Raw genomic sequence first — 22049 nt, 5'->3', positions numbered from 1 at the left:
TTTCTTTAATAGCAGAGAGTAGATTAATTGTTTAAGAGAAAAAGATGGCTTGTTATATGGGTGGAAAGGTGCAGAGTCCCTGGTGTGCCACTGTAGATATGACCATCAAGGCAGAAGCGTGAACTAGATAGCACACGAAAGTGGATATTCACACCAAAGACAGAACTAATTATTCATTTAACACTAATTTTCAATTTAAACTGAAATTTATTTGGTTTTGTCAAATGAGAATATATGTGTTCATCAGGCAAAATATATGTGTTCAGATTTTGGCTTAATCACTTACTAGCTATTTAAGCACAGGCAAGTATCTGAGCTTCAGTTTCCTCTGTGTAAAATGGCATTAATATTTGGAGTACTAGAATAAAGTCTTCCTCATTTTAGCACTTAGAACTCTTCAGGATGGGGGCGCCTGGGTGGCTTAGTCGGTTAAGCGTCCGACTTTCGCTTAGGTCATGATCTCACGGTTCGTGGGTTCGAGCCCCGCATCGGGCTCTGTGCTGACTGCCAGCTCAGAGCCTGGAGCCTATTTCAGAGTCTGTGTCTCCCTCTCTCTCTGACCCTCCCCTGCTCACGCTGTCTCTCTCTCTCTCTCCTAGAAATAAATAAAAATATTAAAAAAAAAAAAAAGAACTCTTCAGGATGAATATTGCTCACCATTATGCTACACTAAAGCACCATACTCCACTCTACTCACAGTTCTAAAGGAGAGAGATACAGCCAGAAAACAGACTTACAAACAATAAACACTTGGAATGCACAAGTCACTTCATCCTTCTCCCTTAAATGGAAATGCAAAACTAAGGATTACCAGACATACAAGGAGAACTGCAGCATGAAAAAGAAAGATAGAAACAAGAACAGAAACAAACTGCACACACACAACAATAAGAAAAAAACAAAAACTGACCCAGAAAGGAGGGAAAACAAGACAATTAGGGAACAGACGATAACACAAAAAGTACTCTAATTTGGTAGGGGAATTTTGGAGAAAATACAATATCCTTAAAATTGGGACAAAATGCTAAGAAAAACAATTGTAGAGTGAAAGAGAGTGCTTGCAGATTAAAAAAATAATACCAGTTGAGAAAAAATTAATTACAGAAAGCCTAGAAAATAAACCCAAAGATTCTATTCTCTTAGACTATAGGGAGAAAATGAGTAAGAATTGAAAACTATAAGAGGGAATATCAGTCTAAAAACCAGAAAATCTATCTAGGAGGTCTCACATACGGTATTGGAGATGAAAAAAAGTATCAAAAAAATACTTGAAGAAAAAATTTCCGAAGCTGAAGGACAAAATTCTTCAGAATTAAAAGAGCTTCTGAATGCCCACAACAGTTAAAGAAAAGAGAGTCATACCTAGTAACATCTTTGATGTGTCAGAGTACCAAGGATAAAAAGAAACTTCTAAAGGCTTCTATACTCAGCCAGATGTCAATCACACATGAGAGCAAAATAATATTTTCAGGCAAAAAGATCTCAGAAAGTTTATCTACCATTGATCCTTTCCTTTAAAGGTATTTGAAGATATACCCAGAGGAACAAGAGTAGAATAAGAAGAAGGTTGTGTAGTCCAGTAACCTGTAGTTCTAATCCAGACTCCTGACAGCAGTGGGAAATTTTTGCAACGTGACAATTGATTCGCAGATGCAGAGGGCAGCAAGTACAGGTTGGAATCGAAGGATGGAGGGGAGTTGGGGGATGGAGGTCTCCAGGAGAAAAGGAGGACTTGATAGAAAAGACAGGCTTGGGGAAAACTAATCACAAAGACACATGGTGCAAAAAGAACTCCAACAGCACCTGTTGGAAACAGAGGAATCACTGGTAGGTATTATGCATTATTTATGTATAATAAATCTGAATGTTTCGTAAAGCCATAATTCAAATATGAAGCAAACTAAACCATGTCAATAGTGGAGGATAAAAACGAAGAGAGAAATTTCATTGAACCTTGTTGCTGGGACCATCCTCTCTCAATCAGCCCAGGAGTTACGATGTTGGACTTATTTGAAAAAATATACTTCTAACACATGACTTGATCACTCTATGGATGAATCATTGAGATGTGGTTGCAACTTTAGGACAAAATGTAAGGTATATGTTGTCTGACAAAATGAGACTTGGAAGGTGGATAAAAGGGTGGAGGCATCAATAATTTTATCTTTTAAAGTGAGAAATCAAGCGATACAATATTATAAAAAGTTAATGACATGAGAAATATAGATGTAATATAATATTTTAAATTATAAATATGAACACAGGAAGAACAATAGATAACAAATGTAACAAAAGATACCAATATAAATGTTAGACACTGGGAATGTCTAGGCTTGGGTTGAAGGGGGAAGGGTGGCAAGACTGAGCTAAATTATCAACTTTCATATTGAAGACTCTCTAAATAATACCTTTTATTTATACAGTTAAAAAATAGAGTTATAGGCATATTGTCTGTATGGAGGAAAGAACAGAAGAAATGAAAATGGAAACAACCTCTTAGAACAGTAACCTCGTCTGTCTCATCTATCTGACATTGTTTCCCTTGTGACTAGAGTGACACTGGGCACACCTGCTGATAAACGGTGAATGAAAAGAAGGTGATTTCTGGGAAACAGTCCTGGGGGTGCAGAGGAGAAGGGCCAATGGCTGTCTCTTCCCAACACTGAATGGTTACCAAATAAAGGTATTATTTTGATGAAAACAATTATAATAGTGAAAGTACACAGGAGACTAGAGCATGCCATGAATGGGGACGGTCTCCTTAAGGGAGTGACAGGTAAGATGAGAATCAGCCAGGTAAGGAAAGGGAGTTCCAAACTGAGGAACACATGCAAAGACTTCGGGTGGAGAGAAGATCCAGGTGGCTGGGGCAGAGTACGATGTAGGGGTGAGCTCTACAGAGTGCTCTGTGTGAGCCTGTGGAAGTTGTGACAGGCCAAGTCTAACAGTTTTGCAGACCATCTAGGGATGTTGATGAATTGCTCAAGAAACACGAAGTGAGGCCTATGACTTCTTTTTATTTCACTATCACCAATGAGGCTGGGTTTTCCTAGCTCTGTGCTTACACTTGGGACCATAGCTTGCATATAACTCTGTTCTTGGCCTATCGGGAATGAACTGGGCTTCTGGATTTGATTTTCAGCATCTAATCATTCTGAACTCTCAAAGAGGAAGAAAATACTACATATTAGATGACTGAGTAGAATATGATCAGCTTATTGCATACTTTATGTATTCGTTGCATAAGTTGAACGAAATGTGCAGAGAGTTGCTTGTGAGGGTGGGGAATAGCTGGATTTTATCATCAAGGTTTGGTGCTTGTCAGGAAGTTGTGATACTGTTTTAGCAGGAAGGCAGAGAAACATTATCAGAGCAATTTAGGCATTGATCAGTGGCAAAGCACATTCTATTCAAGAAGCCAGAGGAGTGTTTACTGGGCTCTCAGGAGCATGGGGCCGGGACAGATGCCAATGATAATTGTAAAGATACAGGCTCTACCCTGAAGAAGTGCCTATTCTTAGAAGACAGAAATAGATGTGGATGAACACAGATCCAGATTCTCTCAGAGTACAAATGCTGCACAGGGATTAGGCTGGGTGCTCTGGGAAGCTGAATGAACTCTTCCAATCCACTAGGGTCCTTGTTAGTGCATCGAAGCAGTAATTTACTCAATGACAGGAGTTCACGTTGCTTCCTGAGGCACTTAACTTACTCCCAGGATGTTGGTTGCACACCAGGGGAATCTGGCTCACTAATCTTTAACACTTGTCATAATTATTTTTCCTTCAATAATACTATTTTCCCCCTGAGAAACTAAAAATTATTGCATAAGAAATGTAGAAATATAAGATATGTGATTTTTTTTTTAAATAAAATGTAGTGAGTGGCCCTGGGGAATTTTTGTAGCAACAACCTCTCAAATCAATTATATTTTCTCATTTCTGGTTCCAATAATTGAATATTTTATTTCTATATTTATTTAAGTTCTCTCAAAATGAAAAGGTGGAGTTGTGTTGACACACTGGGAAAGGAGGGTATCATTAATTAAAGCTGTTTAAAGTATAAGATGAAAACAGTGCTGATGCATATAAATTTGCTTCAATGAGCTGCCAGCTGCTTTGTGAGGTTGTAGGAATACTGTCGACAATCCTGGGTTGTGGCACAGTGGTACATCATCCTGTCCTCTCTAGGAGGCAATTCTACAATCACAGTTCATCCAGAGAAAAAGTAAATGATGCATCCAAATGATGTAATGAGCCCATGACTCAGCTATTTAGAAAATCCAGGATTACTGACCTGCATTTCTCACATTTCAATCAGAATGTTCAGTCCTGATCTCTCAGTCACCTCAGCCAGGAGCTCATTGTCATTTACTTCCATTGTCTCATCTAATTTTCACAGCATTACTATGGTGCAGGTGGAATGGTGGTGGTGGTTATTCTCCTTTAACAGCAGGTAAGGGACACCAGGGTCAAAAAGGTTGAGGATACCTGCCCAAAGTCATACGGCTGCTGGGTGGTAGAGCCAGAACCAGACTGGTGGCCTTTTGATTCCTTGCAGATGCTTCTTGGGCTGCTTCCTGGACCCCACGTGACCACAGGCCCTACTCTGTCTGACCTCTGAACTTCACCCATTACACGCGCCCCTGCCACACAAGTGCTTTGAACATCTGAGGAAACACAGCCTGAGAAGAGCAGCCTCTAAGAAGCTCCTGCTCCCAAAATAGAAGCTGATAAGTTACCTAGAGGCCTGGAGAACTCTTGAGATGGTGTACATATGAAGCAGGAGTTGGCACTAGTCAGAAAACAGTCATGAAGCAGGTAGATCTTAGACCCTCTCTTGCTAGTTCCCCTTCTCAGCTGGCAGCCCCTTTGTAACAAGTATGAACAATACCACCCCTAGTCTCTCTCTCTCTCTCTCTCTCTCTCTCCTAGCCCTCTCCCTTCCTTCCATGCTTATTCTCATAGGAAAAACTCTCAAGAGGCTTCTGATGATTTTTGTGGCCGGTTAAGGATGACCAGAGTGACCCACTCAAGAAAGGTTAATTTCAGAGTTCAAGCAATGAGTTTTCCAGAGCCTGCTTCTTCCAACCCATGCCACTGGAGATTAATAAATGTTGGTTATTGTTATTGGGCTCAGAGGATGCCTGGAATACAGAGAATTTATGACCTGTTTGTCTAAGTCAATCTCATATTCTTATATTTATTTACTGTGACACCAGAAGGCAAAATGGAAAACAAGGGTCAAAATTACAGAGAGGCTGATTTCGCTTTGAAATGAAGGACTTTCAAGTAATTGGAACTCTCTGGAAAAGAAATGGCCCAATCAAGGGGCCGTGAGGTTTTTATTGCTGCCAGAGGTAGTTAAACTAAATTGATGGCTACTTATCAAAATGTGTTGGAAAAGAGGAGTATGGTTATAATAGATGACCTCTAAGGTTCAACATTGAGATATTTAATTTGTTTATCCTTCCCATAGACACATTTCTAGAGTACAGACAGAGGGAATTGGTCAGAGGTCAGGGTCAATGGTCAGGCACCCTCAGTCCATCTGTCGCCTTTGCTAACCCAAGCTGCTCAGCCACCAAGTCCAGTGAGGAATGTATGGACTGTGGCACCAGGAGAGCAGCTGGGCAGGATACAGGGCCATAGCTAACGGGTCAGAGTCTCCCTGATTTCAGCTACATCCTACCATTGACAAACTTCACAGCAGCAACCACTTAACTAAACCAAAGGATCTATTTTGATGAGATTCTGAAACAAGAATCCCTAATGATTTTCTCCCCAGAATCACAGGAAAATGTAGCAGGGATATCATCATATCATTTGAATGTGTACCCACTTGCCAATTACTCTGGATTGATGCTTCCTGATGTAAATAATCAGCTGAACATAAAATCTAAATCATATACAGTTATTTGACACTTTATTCAAGACAAAAAAAGATTGGCTATTTAGGCAAAAACATCAGCCTAGTAGTTTTCCTGGCAAATGTGCTATAACTAAGTATATATATAAAACAGTCCACATTATGAGCAAGTAATGGTCAGGCCATTCCAAAGGGCAATTTTCTCTCCAGGAAATCAACAGGGTCTGTGCTACATGCACGCTCTTTTCCAAGTTGCTCAGAGCCATTTAGAAAATTACTATTGTTATTCACAGAATGCTCCACCAATCTGAGAAATTAACCCTCTTCCCAACATGTCTAATTTACTTCTTCTTCAAATAATAGGCATGTTAAAGTTGATGTGGGTCCAGTGTCTAAATAATAAAAAATAGCTACTTTTTACTGAGTGCTTAGTATGTTGCAGGTACTCTGAATGCATTACATACAATCTCATTAAATCCTCACAACAACCCAGATGTATTATTATCCCTAATTGAACTGAAGAGTTAACTGAGACTCAGAGAGAAAAGTAATTTACCCACAGTTATACAGCTACTAGTGCCTAGTACATAGGAAGTGCTGGATGAGTGGTCATTAATGTTAGTTTATAGTAGGAGGCACAGCTGGAATTTGAGTTGAGACCTAACACTCATCAAAGCCTTTACAATGGCCTCTATGTGGTTCTGCCTCATACAAATTGCACTGTCCATGAGAAGGAGGTGGGTCATGGCTAAGTGTCACTGGCAGGAATCCTTGTCCTAAGGGAGGCATACTGCATATGTCACACTTTCAGTAGCTACCTATTAGTTAAGAGCATGTGGCATGTAAAATGGACTGATTAACACAGAAGACTCCAAACTTGGGTAGGGTACACAAAGAACTTTCTAGAAGTTCCTATAAGCAGAATGATACATTCAGGGTTAATGAAATCTGTAACTAGATTCTATTTGCAGATGTCATCCTTTCTAAAACTGATACGCCCAACACTGCTCTGTGGGAAAGACCTCATGCCAGCTCTCCACTCCTGACTCCTCTACAGCACAGATTTCTACTACACAAGACATTCTCTTCACCCAGGCCTGTCCTGTCTACATGTGTAAGAGACACCCATTCTGAAGGGCAGAGCCATGTGGGCCCAGGGCTTGATGAGATGCTGGTACCTTTGTGAGGATTTGAGAAAAATCATCTCTTCCTCCAGATGCATGGAGTGTAGGCTGGATATTAGTCCCCATGCACACACTCAGCAGTGTGCCCCTGTGCAGGTCATTGTCTGCACCAGTCTTACTGCTTAGAATGTTCATTGTCTCAAAAATAAAAGTCCCATGGCTTTTTCTTTAAGGGGCAGTTTCAAAGACTGATTTCCAGGAAGCCTTGAGTTACAGAGTTTTCTGGTGTTCTTTTAGAAGGTTTGTGAGCAAAATCATTTCATGCAGTTTGGGATGAAGAGACCCCTCGGCTACCTCACAGCTTTCTTGAGCATGTGCTGTCTCACAGGACAACCCAACTGGCACCATCAATACTCAGAGATCTCCATTGAGTCAACAGAAGGGCATTTGCCAGTTAGGAAGGCTAACAACCCACTCTTTATTTCTAAACAAAGATTGCTGAGCATCTCCTAAAGCACAAAAATATAATTGCAGGCCAGGAAACAATGAAGATTGAATAGCAGACTCATACAATTAATGGCCAGAAATTCCACAGCAGCATTTTCAGCCCAGAGTTTCTCTGACTTCAAACTGTAAATATGCCATTCAAAAAACAAAAAAGGTGGACTCAATATTTCCATTTCCCCAAGGTCCCCAATATCTTTAAGAACAGGAACTACATGGCAAAGAGAAAGAGTGAAATCTGGCCATGTGCAGCAACATGGATGGAACTTGAGGGTGCTATGCTGAGTGAAATAAGTCAGACAGAGAAGGACAGCTACCATATCNATCCCACTATTCCTGTGAAACTCAGACTCCATGGTCACACTATATTATTGTTTTTTTACCAAACAGAGGAAGTGTTGGTTCAGTGCATAACAGGCTAATTTATCAGCCCTTAACTACTTGAATGAGTATGATTTTCAGGTCAGTATTATTGATATGATATAGGTGCAGTTTTCTTGGGAGAGGTTGCCTTTTAAAATAGATTTCCTAAGAATTAAAGAGCTTCTACCTCACCTTCTCTTCATTATATTTATGAGTCAGTTGGGGGGGGAAAGCCAGGGTGCTGTCTCTGAAGTCATATGACAAGTGCATTCCCAGGGAATGAAGGAATGAAATCATCAATAAACACTTAAAAGTTCTCATGCATGGCATTAGGAGATAATAATGATATTAAAAGACAATGGTTATTGAGCACCTACTATGTGACAGGTACTATTCTATGAAAGGTATGCATATTTGCTCACTGAGGCCACGTGGCATCCACTTTTACACAACTGAGTAGCTTGCCCACTACCACACAGCTAGTGGAATTTTTCTTCCTAAATGGTTATTAGGCATTTATATATGTTTTCTTTTCTTAGTTTATTTTATAGAGCTTTTTAAATATATTAAGAGCATGCACTCATTACATATTGAAGTATTTTTCCAAGTTTGATTTCATCTTTTTTGTGTATGTGGTGTTTTTGACAGTCTTATTTTATTTATATGTCATTTATTTAGTATCAGACTTACAAAAAGCTTTCTCACCACAAGATTATTTAACCTTCACCTGAATTTTCTCTAGTAATTTTTAAGCTTTATTACAATACATTAAAATCTTTCTAGAACTTATGTTAGTTTAGTATGCACCTAATTTTACTCTACTCCTCATGACCCCCAACAGCTACACAGTATCCTAACATCATTTCCTGGAAAGTTAATTATCCAATCATTCATTTATGCAACAAATCTTTATTCACAACCCATGACAAGCAGGTGTTTTTCTAGGTCCTGGGGATACATTACATTACATGGGGAGAGACAGATAAGGGCAACTAAACATATGGTGTGTTAGGTGGTGCTAAACGTGGTGGACGAGGAGGGGTGCTAAATGTGGTGGAGATTTCACCATCTCTGAAATGGTGATGTTAGGGCAGAGACCTGGAGGAAGTGAGAAGCAACCTATGCACCCAGGGAAGGGCATTCCGGGCAGAGGGAACGTGAGGTCAGATTATGCTTGGTGTGTTCAAAGGTGAGCGAAGAGACCACTCTGACTGAAGCTGTGCCACAAATTAGGAGGGACGGTACTTGAAGAAGTCAGAAGGGTGGCAGGAGTCAGATCATGCAGGACCTGATAGGTTATGTAAGTACTTTGGATTTGGGGCCTAGATAAGCATAGCAGATTACATTTCCCAAAGATGGCCACAGCCATACCCTGTGCGCTTGTTTGCAATGTGGCATTGACCTCAACCTCTTTGAATCTGGGCAGGCCCAGTGACTGCTTTGACTGATAAAAATACAGCAGAACTGGTGCCGTCACCGTTCTGGGAGTAGCCCCTAGCTGGTGTGGCAGCTGCTTCTTCCATCCTCTTAGTAGACAATCATAATGGAAAAACTGCAACCACCCCAAGACCACCAGGATCCCAAGCCGCATAGAGAGCCCTGGAGGATGAGATGCCACGTGAAGAGACAGAGAGGCCAAGAAGCCACAGGGCACAAGGCATGTGGGTAAAGAAGCCATCTCATAAGGGGATCCACCACCCAAATGCCCTAATTCCTGATCCATGGTATCTTGTGCAAAATCGAAAGGTTCTTTTAAGCCACTATGTTTTGGGACAGTTGGTCATGCAGCAATTGATAACTGGACCAGTGAGGAAGGAGGCCCTTGAAGGGGTTTGAGCAATCATATGATTCAACTTGTTTTACAAGAATTCCTCTGGGTCTGTGCTGAGAACAGAGTGAAGAAGGGAGAGTGTAGAAAGGAAGCCAGCGCGAAGAGCAGGTAAGAGACCAGAGCAGTAGAGGCTGGAGTGGTGAAAAGGGATTCAATTCTGGATATATTTCAAAGGGCACATAGATGGGATTTGCTGATGGATTAGGTGTGTGTTGTGAAAGAAAGGCACGAAGGATGGCTTCGAGTTGCTGGCCTAACACTGGAAGAATAGATAAGGCTTTTACTGACATGAAAGGAAAATGCAGGAGGAGCAGGGCTGGAGGCAGGGAGATCAGGAATTCTGTTTTGGACATGTGAAGATCATGAGGCTGAATATACATGCAAGTAGAGATGCCAAGTGTTGTCAGACAGCCAGGTGTCCAGTCAGAAGAGAGGTCAGGGCTGGGCAGTAGGTCTGGGCATCATTAGTGTTCCTATGGTCATATCAGACCAGATGCCCTTGGGGAGTGAACGGAGACAGAGCAGAGAAGTTGGAGGGCCGGATCTTGGGCACGCCACCATTTAGATATGTGGAAAAATTGAAGAAGGAAGCCCAAAGGAGGTGGCGAAGGAGCTGCCAGTGAGAGATAAAGAGAAGTAAGAGATGATGTTTTGGAGGCAAAGGGAGGAAGTTGCTTCTGTAGGAAAGGAATGAATAATGGTGTCAGATGTGCCAAAGAATCAAACCAAATGAGAACTGACCATTCTTGATATTACTGTCCTCATTCTTGATATTACTGATTCAATATATTTATCATGTACTACATTTGCATATGCATGACTGTATGTGTGTGTGAACTTTCTCTTCTCTCTCATTGATCGGTTTATCCATCTGGAACAATATGACCACTGAAAATTTCTTTTCTTTTCTTTTCTTCCTTTTTCTTTCTTTCTTTCTTTCTTTCTTTCTTTCTCTCTCTCTCTTTTTCTCTTTCTTTCTCTTTCTTTCTTTCTTTCTTTCTTTCTTTCTTTCTTTCTTTCTTTCAGAGGGCACAAATGAGTAAGGGGCTGAAAGAGAGGGAGAGAGAAAATCTCATGAGGGGCAGAGAGAGAGAGAGTGAAAGAGAGAAGTGGGGCTCACCCGAAGTGGGGCACAAGCTCACCCGATGTGGGACTCGAACTCATGAACTGTGAGATCAAACCATGAGCCGAAGTCAGATGCTTAATGACTGAGCCACCCAGGTGCCCCCACTGAAACTTTCATATCCCACAAGGTAAGCCTGCCCACTTTTTCTCCCCCGTCCAAGAATATCCTGGTTATTCTCATCTAAAATTCATCAGAAGTTTAGATTGGAATTTTATCAAGTCCCCTTTTTCCCCAAATGCACTGAAAATTTTATTTTATATATTTTTTGCATATAAATTAGTTTGGTGAGAATTAATACTGAATCTGCTTATCTAGTCTCCACACGTTATGTGTTTCCATTTATACGTTTCACAAACCTAAGCAGATTTTTTTTCATATAGTCTCATGTGTTCTCTCTTAAGTTCTGTTCTAGGTATTTAAATTGTAGGGGCTTTTGTGAATTATTCCCTTTTTCTCATATTTTCTTACTTGCTATTTTTGTTACAAGAAGTCTATTTATTTTTGTATAAAGAACTCTCTTATTATTTCTAATGATTTTACAGGTGATGCGAACAGATTTCAACACCTTTGTTATTTTCATGGGCATGAGGTTTCACAGCTATGGAATCAAATAGCCAACATACAAGGCTGTCCTAATTTCTGCTGATAAAATTATTCCTAGTTCGGAGAATGGGATTTAATATGCCAATATTTCAAAGTGTTTCACAAAGAACTCCATGATTTCCAGGTGCTCTGAGAAAGACTGTAGCCACTCATCTCAAATTGTCCCAGATATTTCCAATTTCAAATATTTTTCTCTTTGTTAACCCATGAGTCAGACCATATGTTCTTTGATCTTTGCTTCAAAAAATATTGTCACGGTATTTAGAAACAGGGACGGCCCAGGCAAAGTTATAACATATGGGATGTTTTTCCTCTGAGCCCCTAACTTTCCTCTCAACATTTTTCCTGCTTCTGTGTGCCTAGCACACACACATGCATGCACGTGCACACATGTGCGCACACACACGCAGACACACACAGACACAAACAGACACACACAGGGGTGTCCTGGAAGAAAAGGAGTTATTCAAACAATACTACATGTGCTGCTGCTGTGCAGCCTGAACTCAAGATTGCCTTAAGGCTGGCTCAGGTGGAAGGTTTCAGAGCTGGGCAGCCTGGGTTTGAAGTTCACATCTAACTGTGTGCACTCAGGCAGGTCACTTAACCTTAGAGCCTCTATTCTTTACATGTGAATATCTACAGAGTAGCACTGTTATGGGGTCTCCAAGAGTGACCACAAGATGCTCGGCGTAGGTAAGAGCTGAGAAATAGTACTCATTACTTTGATTTAGAAGGAAGTTCCATACTATTGCTCAGGTCCTTAAGAAGATTCCTTGGTCTCACCCTATGGGAGGGAAGCAAAGCTGTAGATGCAAAGTGACCAGAATGAGAATATAGGAAGCAGTGGGACCTCAGTCTCCTAATTCCTCCTTTTGTACATGTATCTATAGAAACAAACCACCAATGGCTCATCTCTCGCATTTATAACTAACCAGCCTCCACCCAGAGGCTGCAGAGCTGTAACCATGGGGCAGACATTTGCATTTTTGGCTTTCACCTTTTAACTGTCCACCCCTTCCTATTACCACCCCACCCTTTCTTTTGAAGATGCCTCCTAGTGCATAGCTTTGGGAGGTAGAGCCTGAACTCAAATGGACAGAACTGACCTTTCCCTGGGGGCAGGCACGTGACCTAGATACAGCTTATCACACTCTCCCTTCTTTCTGGGATTCTGTATTTTACATAAAGTAATGGCCCCAAAGTGGAGACAATTGAGGTCATATCTGTCACAGTGCTCCCCACATTACATGGCCCAGACTGTGTTCACATTTCCGTTACTGTGCTTCTTGATGGTGTTCTTACTGGCTCTAGCTGCCTGGCCTTCAGACCCCTTTGCTTGCTGCTCTACTTTATACCTGGTCAGCCCCCAAAATTGTTCCAGAAGATTGTCTTTTTGTTTAGCACAGCTTGATTTGGTTTCTCTCTCTTGCAACAGCACACTGACTGATAACAGCCAGATTCCAAGACAAAAATAAGAAAAGAAGCTCATCCCTCTTAATAAGAATTCTCTTACCGCAGTCAACCGCTGGTGCTTAGGAGCAAGGTGAACTCTTAGAACACATGACTAAATGGGACATCACGACTGAGTTGAAGTTCTACATTATCATATTAGAGAGGATTTTGGAGTAGAAAGCCTTTCAGCTTGCAAATTTATCATCAAAGGAGGTGAGAGGATGGAGGACTGAAGAGGGGTAGTGAATATCTGCACATGTGACTATCAGCTCAAACACAAACCCTTGGTACACTTTTAGGAGAACGTGAAACAATTTCTTTTTTCAGAATGGGGAAAAGGAAATGCTGTATTTGCCCTTCCTCTCTTCATTTTCCACTGTTTCAGCATTGCTCCTTGGTCCTGAGAAAGCTGCCACAGAGCATTTTACTAGTTACCTGATTGTTGTCCTACTTAACACGTCCCGTGGTCTGCTGGCTGATGGTAGTTTAAGCAGGATCTAATTGGTAACATATTGTCGATTGAATTAAGTGCCATATGATAGAGATTTAAACCATGGTAATTTTTCCATAAGGAAAAATCTGTCAACAGACTACAGCAGAGGACCATTAATAAATCAAATTGTCATGTTTATNTGGGCCCCCCCCCCCCCATTTTTAGCACTGATAAAAGGTATAAAGAGGAATCTTTGGCAAGGCGCTTCTCAGTAGGTTCATGTATGTACACAAATACTTGTTTCTATTTTAATCATGAGAAAAATGGTGCTACTTCACTTTAAAAAGAACATGGATTTAGGCTGTTTTTTGGATGAGGGATAATGTTTTTATTTTCTTGCAGTTATGTTTTAAAACATTGGGAATCAACACATTGATAATCAAAGAAAAGCCAATGAAAACAAAAATGAGAACACCATTTGTGATCAGATTCACAAAAAAATAAAAGAACTGGTAAAATGTAGCACAGGATTTATAGAACAGTCACTGTAGTTTGATTTGTGATATTATGAAAGTTATCAATAAATTAATTTTTATATATGGGAATGATTCAACAGCTTATGGAACATCGGTACCAGGCAGGGCAAAACAGCTGTTTCAAAGAATGAGCTAAACCCCACCCAATGACACGTCATTAAGAACCAATATCATTTATTATTTTCCTTTTCCTTTCCCTTTTAACTGCCTATACTGAAAGTCACTTTCAACGTTTTTCTCCTACATGAATAAGAAAGAATAGTATTTTATAAATGTACCCTCACTAGAATCTCCTAAAACCCTGTGAACTATGTAGGACAGGTTATTATACCCACTTTACAGATAAAGAAACTGAAGTGTGGAAGAGAAAGTGATTTATTGAAGGAGTCCCATAACTGTCAACCTCATGAGGCAGGATGCAAGGATGTAAGTTTTTTCTCTGATCTGATATGTAGAATAAAGGGTCTAGATATCAAAGACCAGCATCCAGCTCCCCCTCATACCTTTAAACCCCAGCGTGACTTTGAACTTGTTTCTTAATTCTCTAAGACCTAGCTTCCTCATCAGTCATATTTCAACACCACTTAGTACTGTAGAGTATAGTACTAGCAGCCAGGAAGACAGAGTCTGGAAATGGTCAGACCCCAGCTCTCCCCAATCCTACCCAGCCCTGCACTGTTAGGCCAGCTATCAGCTATCTTCTAAAAAGGCACAATCACAAGGGATCTTACGTGATAACATGAGAAGGCATGTAACAGGGGAACACACATGAGAGACACTGAACGCATGCCATGTACTGTCCTTTGGATGCCAGTTACACACATCTACTTCCCAGGTTGCTGGTTGCAGGTGGATACTCAAGAGGCATAAGAGCTTGTGTAATCAAATCTGCCAACCTCCAGAGCTCTGCTCCTCCTGCAGTGGGATGCATAGGGAGGTCTGCCCTGGGTTCCTTTCCCAGACTCCTGCTCACTGCACCTTTGCGGGGTTTGCACTGTAGGTGGGGAGGGGGGCTTGTTCTGGCCTCCTCTGTGTCTCCTTCCACACTCATTTCCTACCCCACATCCCACCTTCAATATTTCCCACTCTCCTGCCATTTCCCTTCAAGTCTGACAGCTTAATTGTGGAAAAGGGGATAATGATGATGATGATGGTCACTAACACTTACTGAGCCCTTTCAATGGCCCAGGCACTCTCCTAAGCTCTTTACGTCTATTAGCCCCACTAAACCTTACTTAAGAGGCAGAGACTATTGTACCCATGTTACAGATGTCACAACTCTGACGCAGAGAGGTGTAATGAATGACTTGCCCAAAGTCACAGCAAGTGTTAGAGTTAAGATTGGAACTTGGAAATCCAGTGAATGAGCAATGTATATTTTTCCATTTTCTAAATGCAAAATGAATAAAAATATGCATGACACAACTAAACACTAAATGCAAGTGATGCCCAGAGAAAGAGAACCACCATTGAATGAAAACCTTAGCACATTGTTTGTGTAACTTTCACTGTAGCAATCTCACATCAGCAGTGAGATGAGAATCCTTGACGGACCTAGGTAGAGAAAGGAACTTTTCTCACTTCACACTAAGGGGCAAATGCTTTTGAGAAAAGCAGACACCATAATTTTTTCATTGATTATTTAGTGTGTACACTCAAGGCTCAGAGAATGAGTTTACTGCCAGTTCTTTGCTGCTGTGGGTATTGGTTAACAGTTGGCTTTATCTATTTTTGTTGCAATATCAGGCCACAGAATACCTGAACAGTCGCTACCTCATGGAATTTACCACCCTTTGAATAAAAGGGATTATGAACTGCATATTTAAATATGATTTCATTTTTACACTTGTAAGAGCCTGAATAGCAAGAAATTCACACAGTAGGGAAAAAATTCCTTTGTCACATCATTAGTTCTCTGGCTTAAAAAATGTTGTTGCTATTGCTATTTTGTATTATAGATGTGTCTATGATATGTGTATATATACATATAATGTACCATATATGTGCATGATATGTGTGCACCCAAGCAAACATGCATACATAGTATATAATGTACTGTCCAAAGAATATGAGATAGTGCTATCAGACCCTGTTGATGAGAAAGTCACGTGTTCTGAGTTACTTATGCAGAAGTAGCAGTGGCTTTAGGGTAAACCATACATACTCTCTCCTTCCTCTGACCAGGCCTCTGGGAAATCATTCTCTGTGACCATTCACTGGGGTCTATGCTCTGGCTATGTCACAGGCTCTTTTCTGGCCCAAATGAAGTTCAGTCACAGTGATCAGAGGCCCATATGCCCAGCTATCATCAAAAATGGTGTCAGCATGTCCACACCAAGGTTGTATATTCTTCACATGCTGCACTCACACTCACATGAATTCTGCAACCTTTACTGATCATGTTCCAAGTCTGCTTCACAGTCTGTCCAGCCATTCACCCAAGGCTGAATTACCTCCATAGGGTGCAGTGGGGGTGCTCCTTGTTGCCCAGTCCTGAGAAGGAGGGCCAGGCTACCCTGATGCACCCCCAAAAGGATACATACAAAGCATCAGTTACTTCTTCCCTACCCAAGGCAGCCCAGAGGACCCAGACGCTCTCTGGCTTAATCTTACCTCTCAACTCACAGGCAGGTCCTTTTCTTTCCCTCCCAAATAAGTCGTTCAACTTCTTTCTTCTGAGGCTGTGTGTAGAGCTCCCGTCTCACTGGCAAGCTTTCTGAATGACACTTTCTGTATAAACAGGAAGAGTGTGTGTGGTCACGACTGAAGTGTGCAGGTGCTGATAGAGGATGTGAAAGTGTGGAGGCGAATGACTAAACCAGCCAGTGGCATTTCCCCACCAGACACCCAACTGGCCTCCTGTTACCCACTGCAGGGCGAGGGGTACCAGAAGACTGAAAGCGAGAGTCTGGACCCCACTCTGGAAGACCACCTGACACAAACCAGAAGAATATGGTTGGTTATATTGAGCAAGGTGAAGTTCTCTACTGCTCTGCCTCTCCCTAACTCTATATAGACTCCTTAAAAGAATCCTAGGAACATTTTTGGAATCCCTTAAATACATTCTTATCATCAAGTACATGGATTTAAAGCCCAAAATTCTCATACACAAGAGACCAGAACCAAAAGCCTTATCTGGCATCTGGTCTATAAGTCTTCTAGAACTTTCTAGAATACAGATGCAGTGGGAGAGTGCACTAAATGAGTAATAACATGACCCAAGTCTGCTCTATTTGTAAGGTTTTGATCACCTCATCTCCATTCACTAGTCAACCTACAACATTAGGTCTTCTTGCCCCACACACTTACTTCTATTCACCCCATTCATCTCTGGAATTACTTTCACTAATGTCACCAGGGAGCTTACAGATGGATACTTTTTCAGTTTCTGTCTTATCTCTCCCCCTGCAGTGTTTGACAATATGGCCATGTCTTTCCTTCTGGAACTTCTCTCTTGGCCTCCATACTCTGCATTCTCCTGGTTTGGGTCAGGCAATCTCTCTGATTGTCAGGCTTCCACTCCTCTGCCAATGTCTTAATTTTTGCCCCCACACCCCTGCCATGGCTCCATTCTTAGTCTAGTGGTGCATGTTCTCCACAGGTAGCTTCTTCCCAAGCCCACATCCATATATTCACAAGTCTCTGCTGCTCTCCCATGACATTCCCCCAGACACTCTGGCTCAACTGGCCAAAATGAAACCCTAGTTTGTAACTCCCCTACCTTTCCACGAAACCTGTGAAATCCTTCCTGCCCTGTTCCCAACCTGCTCCTGTTTCCCACTCCTGAGTTTGCCTATTTCTGACCTCTTGCTTTGTCCTTGGCTAACACAGCTTCTTTGGGTTTGATCCTCAATTATCCTTGTCCACACAGGGCCACTCATCTGTATCTTCAGGCTGGATTCACTTCTGGACATACCTAGAAAATGCTCCATGCAAGCCTATGCCAACCACTGGGAAATTATCCAAGCATTGACCACATCAGGTCCCTGGCAAGGGGACAACCTTTCTTTCTCTTATATTCAAATATTCAAAACAACCCCGAATAGCCAAAGTAATACTGAAAAATAAAACCAAAACGGGAGGTATCACCATCCCAGACTTTAGCCTCTACTACAAAGCTGTCATCATCAAGACATTATGGTATTGGCATTAAAAAGAGGCACATAGACCAATGGAACAGAATTGAGAACTCAGATTTGGACCCAAAAGTATACAGGCAACTAATCTTTGGCAAAGCAGGNGGGCGCTTGTGGGGATGAACACTGGGTGTTATATGGAAACCAATTTGACAATAAACTATTTGTAAAAAAACAAAACAAAACAAATATTCAAAACAGAAATGGGGAGTCTTCCTACCTTCTTTCTTTTCTCATATACTCCTCAACCTTTAATCACCAGACCCTGTCAAGTCTACCTCTTAAACCACACCTAAATTTGTTCTCTCGTCTCCTTTCCTAGAGCCAGGCCCTTACTCCAGGCTTCGTCAGCAATGCCCCAGTCCCAAAAGGGGCATGTGGACCCAAGGCATTCAAGAAAACACTGAGTTGGGGGAAGAAAAATCTTGAATAGCATGCTTACTCTTTTTGTTTATTTGTATTGAGGTTAGATTCACATAACATAAAATTAAACATTAACCATTTTAAAATGCACAATCCAGTGACTGTGAATACATTCACAATATTGTACAACTACCAGCTCCACCTAGTCCCAAGACTCTCGTTTGTTTTTATGTCATACTTCTAGTGTTTACTTTTTGTGGACATTTTAATGCAGGTAGTGTATGAATACAGTCGTAGTATGATCATTTGCGAATAATCATACATCCACTGGGAATCTGTTGTAAAGAATTCTTTACTGAGGAGGATGTATGATCAGAAATGTGGACACACACGGTCTCCAAACTCATCTCCCAGGTAACAGGCTCTAGATATTTTCCAGAGTGCCTCCAAATTTTCTTTGGAAGTGTCTTCAAAAATGAAAACATTACAATCCCCTCACCTCAATCCCAGTCCTTAAATTCTTTAATGACTCCCCATCACCTAGAGGAAAATCCCAAGTTTCACCACTGGGTAGACAAGGCATTTGATGCAGTAGCCTCTGCTCTCTCCAACATCATCTCTTATCATGCTTACTACCTCCCTCCCTCCTCACCACCCAATAATACCACACCACTGGTGATTTCCTGAACATCCAGGCTACTTTAGGTCACTCTTTTCTCATGCCATTTTCTCTTTAGGGGGTGCCTTTACTTCCACTGGCTATCTGGCAAATCCCCACAGACACTAAAACTCTTTCTTCATTACTCCTCTCTGAGGTATAATTCATGACACACACTAGCCACCACTGTAGTCATTTGTCTCCATGTTGGATGGTACCACGGCGATTTGGTGGTTAAGAGGGTGCGCTCTGACGACAGAAAGACTTGGGTTTGAATCCTTCCTCTAGCATTTACTAGCTGTGGAAACTTGGGTACATTATTTAAGCTCAACCTTCTCATCTATACAATACCCATAACAGAGTGACTGCATAAATTAAACAACATCAAGCATGCACACGGCAAGTATCGAGTAAGTGGTGGGGAATAGCATAGCTATTTTGTTTCCCTTATTATTATGAAAGCTGGAACCATTCGTAAATTTCATACCAAGGAGAGCTACTCCCAATGAGGCATAATGTAATTATTTAAAAAAATTAATCTTTATTGTGCATTTGTAACAGAAATTCAAAGAACGCGTTTTCTCCCAGATGTTTTATGTGGACTCCCCAGCCACGCCTCCCCCAATTCCTCCTCCAGGCCCCTCCCACCGTCCACTCAGCAATAACCCACCACTTGCTGGTTGCTGAACACTCGGGGCTGCTCCTGCCACCGTGCTTTTTCAGGAGGTCCTTGCTGCCCCAACCCTGGCAGGGAGCATTCAGGGAGCCTGTCGGTGTTCCTCTTAGCGTCTCTAAGAGCATCCCTACAGACAGCCCGACAGTGGTTGAATAGCTGGACAGATAAAAAGGCGGATATGGGATGTGAGCAGCAACAGGTCCCTGGAGGCAGGGCCGGTCACAGATGCATTCATGTAAACTTATTTCCAGCCTCTGGCAAAATCTCTGGCACGATGTTTAATAAATACACTTCTCTGCCACAACACCCACCACACTTAATTACAATCAATTACTTAGTTGTGTATCTTCTCCAGGAGACCAGAGGCTTTGCCGTGTGGGATGACACTGGCTCTGTCCATGCCGGTCTCTGTCACCCATAGTAGGTCCTCAGTAAATTTGTTGAGTGAGCATATGAATGAAAATATACTGCAGTTGGGTAAAACTAATGTTGACCTCAAATTCTATCATGTATTAACCTTGTCATGTTGTGTGGCCTTGAGCAAGTTGTAATATGTCAGACCTTCTGTTTCCTCATAAAATTGAAACCACAATACACACCCTCCCATAGGAACAGGGCAGTTACCAAAGTAGGTCATAAACTGCTAAGCCCTTTACTAGACAGATGCCACTGGGTGTGTTTAGAGCCAAGAGTAAGAACTGACGGGAGAGGGTGACAGAAGAGATGGGGACAAACGCAGTGAGCTTAAGCAGGTTAGTGGCAGAATGCCCTACTCCAAACATGCCATTTCTCCTGGATGAGAAAGCTAGGGCTTCACATCTGACCCCCGGAAGGGCTGTGTTTGAGGGGCTGCTGTCCCCCCTAAGCCCTCTCCTTATTTACTATGCAAAATTCCGGAGGCCTCCCTGGAGGGAAATGGTGTATCTTACAAATGTCTCATACCCTGTGATAAGGAATGAGAGCACAGGAAACACAGCTTATCCTGTCTAACAGGACCTGGAAATAACCCCACACTTGCTGCACTCACTGGACACTGAGGGGCCTCATGAGTCTCTCCGTGAAGCTGGGATGTACTTTTTGGGCAAATTCTACTGCTAAGGTGGTAGTGAGTGAGGAAGAACTGACTAGTGCTGCCTGGGGTCTTTATCATAATTCCTAGCCAGAGTGGGTGTTGGCAGCCTATTCTTACCAGGTGCTAGATTAGGTACAGGGGGCCCATTACCGGAGAGGACCGTGGAGGATCATGCATGCACATCTGAGAGCATCTTCATATCTCTCTCCATCTTCATATCCCCAAGTGCTCTATCATAGAGTCTGACACTCAGTCGGTGCTGTGAATTTTGGCTGAGTGAATAGGGAAGATCTCATTAATGTCTGTTATGTGTATATCTATATTATTTGTCCTATGTGACAATAAAAATAGCTGACAAAAGCCTATGAGTTACATACTATTCTTATTATTTAACCAAAGAGGAAAATGAAAACCAGAAATTTAAGAAATTACCCCAGGTCGCACAGATGATTAATGATTGATGTGGAGTTCAAACACAGGTATTACTGTTTCAGAGCACATACAAGTCTCTTTCTTCCTCTCTCTTCATACACACACACACACACACACACACACACACACACACTTTATTCACATACATTTATATGCATACGTAAAGACAGGTAAACACATTGTGCTTGTATTTATATGTAAATCTATATACATAATGCTTATCCTTAGCTTGACTATCCCATGTGAAATTTTCATTAGATTTCTCAGCCCTACTGAGCAATCCAGAACATATACATGTACATACAGTGATTTTACCTCATATTTCAGTATCACCCAGATCAAACAAAGGGAGGGGTGGAAAGGTCTAAGTTAGTTAGTTGAACAACTTATCTCCGTTAGAACCAAAAGACTGCTCGTTTAAAACAAAAATAAAAAACAGAAGGAAGACGGAACAAGTCTCACATATTCTGTCTCAAAATTACAAGTAAGTGGGTAACGTGTTAAGGAAAAGGAGGTAGAGAAGCCCATCACCCATAAGAAAAATTACTGCCAGAGACACTCTGTAATTCATGCCTGAAACACGAAGCAGGGACTTCTGCAGAGATATAATAAGAAACAAATAGGGTAGACAAGGATGGAACATAATTACGGAGACACTCAATCCGCTGGTTGCATTTACCAGAGAGTAAGTTGCGTGCAAGAGAATTTACATACAAATGAGATGCTGAAAGCACAGGAACAGGACAGTGATAAGACCTCATACATGTTATTAAAGCATGTCAGTGGGGAAAAAAATCATTAAATTGATACCATGTAAGTTTAACTATATTACATTACCAAAATAAATTTCAAATGGCCTCCTGAGCTTT

General features: G+C 41.5%; 1 long non-coding RNA gene across 1 annotated transcript in view; it reads right to left on the bottom strand.

Annotated features, from left to right (window-relative positions):
• LOC144219275 (uncharacterized) overlaps positions 1–16520 on the bottom strand; it is a 40112-nt gene extending 23592 nt beyond the window's left edge. The window contains exon 1 of the long non-coding RNA XR_013331357.1: positions 16457–16520. This is a non-coding gene — a long non-coding RNA (uncharacterized LOC144219275). The remainder of the gene's footprint in view (positions 1–16456) is intronic.
• Positions 16521–22049: the final 5529 nt, after the last annotated feature.

Source organism: Crocuta crocuta, unplaced genomic scaffold (assembly GCF_008692635.1).
Source record: "Crocuta crocuta isolate KB4526 unplaced genomic scaffold, BGI_CrCroc_1.0 scaffold118, whole genome shotgun sequence".
NCBI classification, from domain to species: domain Eukaryota; kingdom Metazoa; phylum Chordata; class Mammalia; order Carnivora; family Hyaenidae; genus Crocuta; species Crocuta crocuta.
Note: the sequence above shows the minus strand (reverse complement) of the source record. Positions and strands in the feature narration are given on the sequence as shown.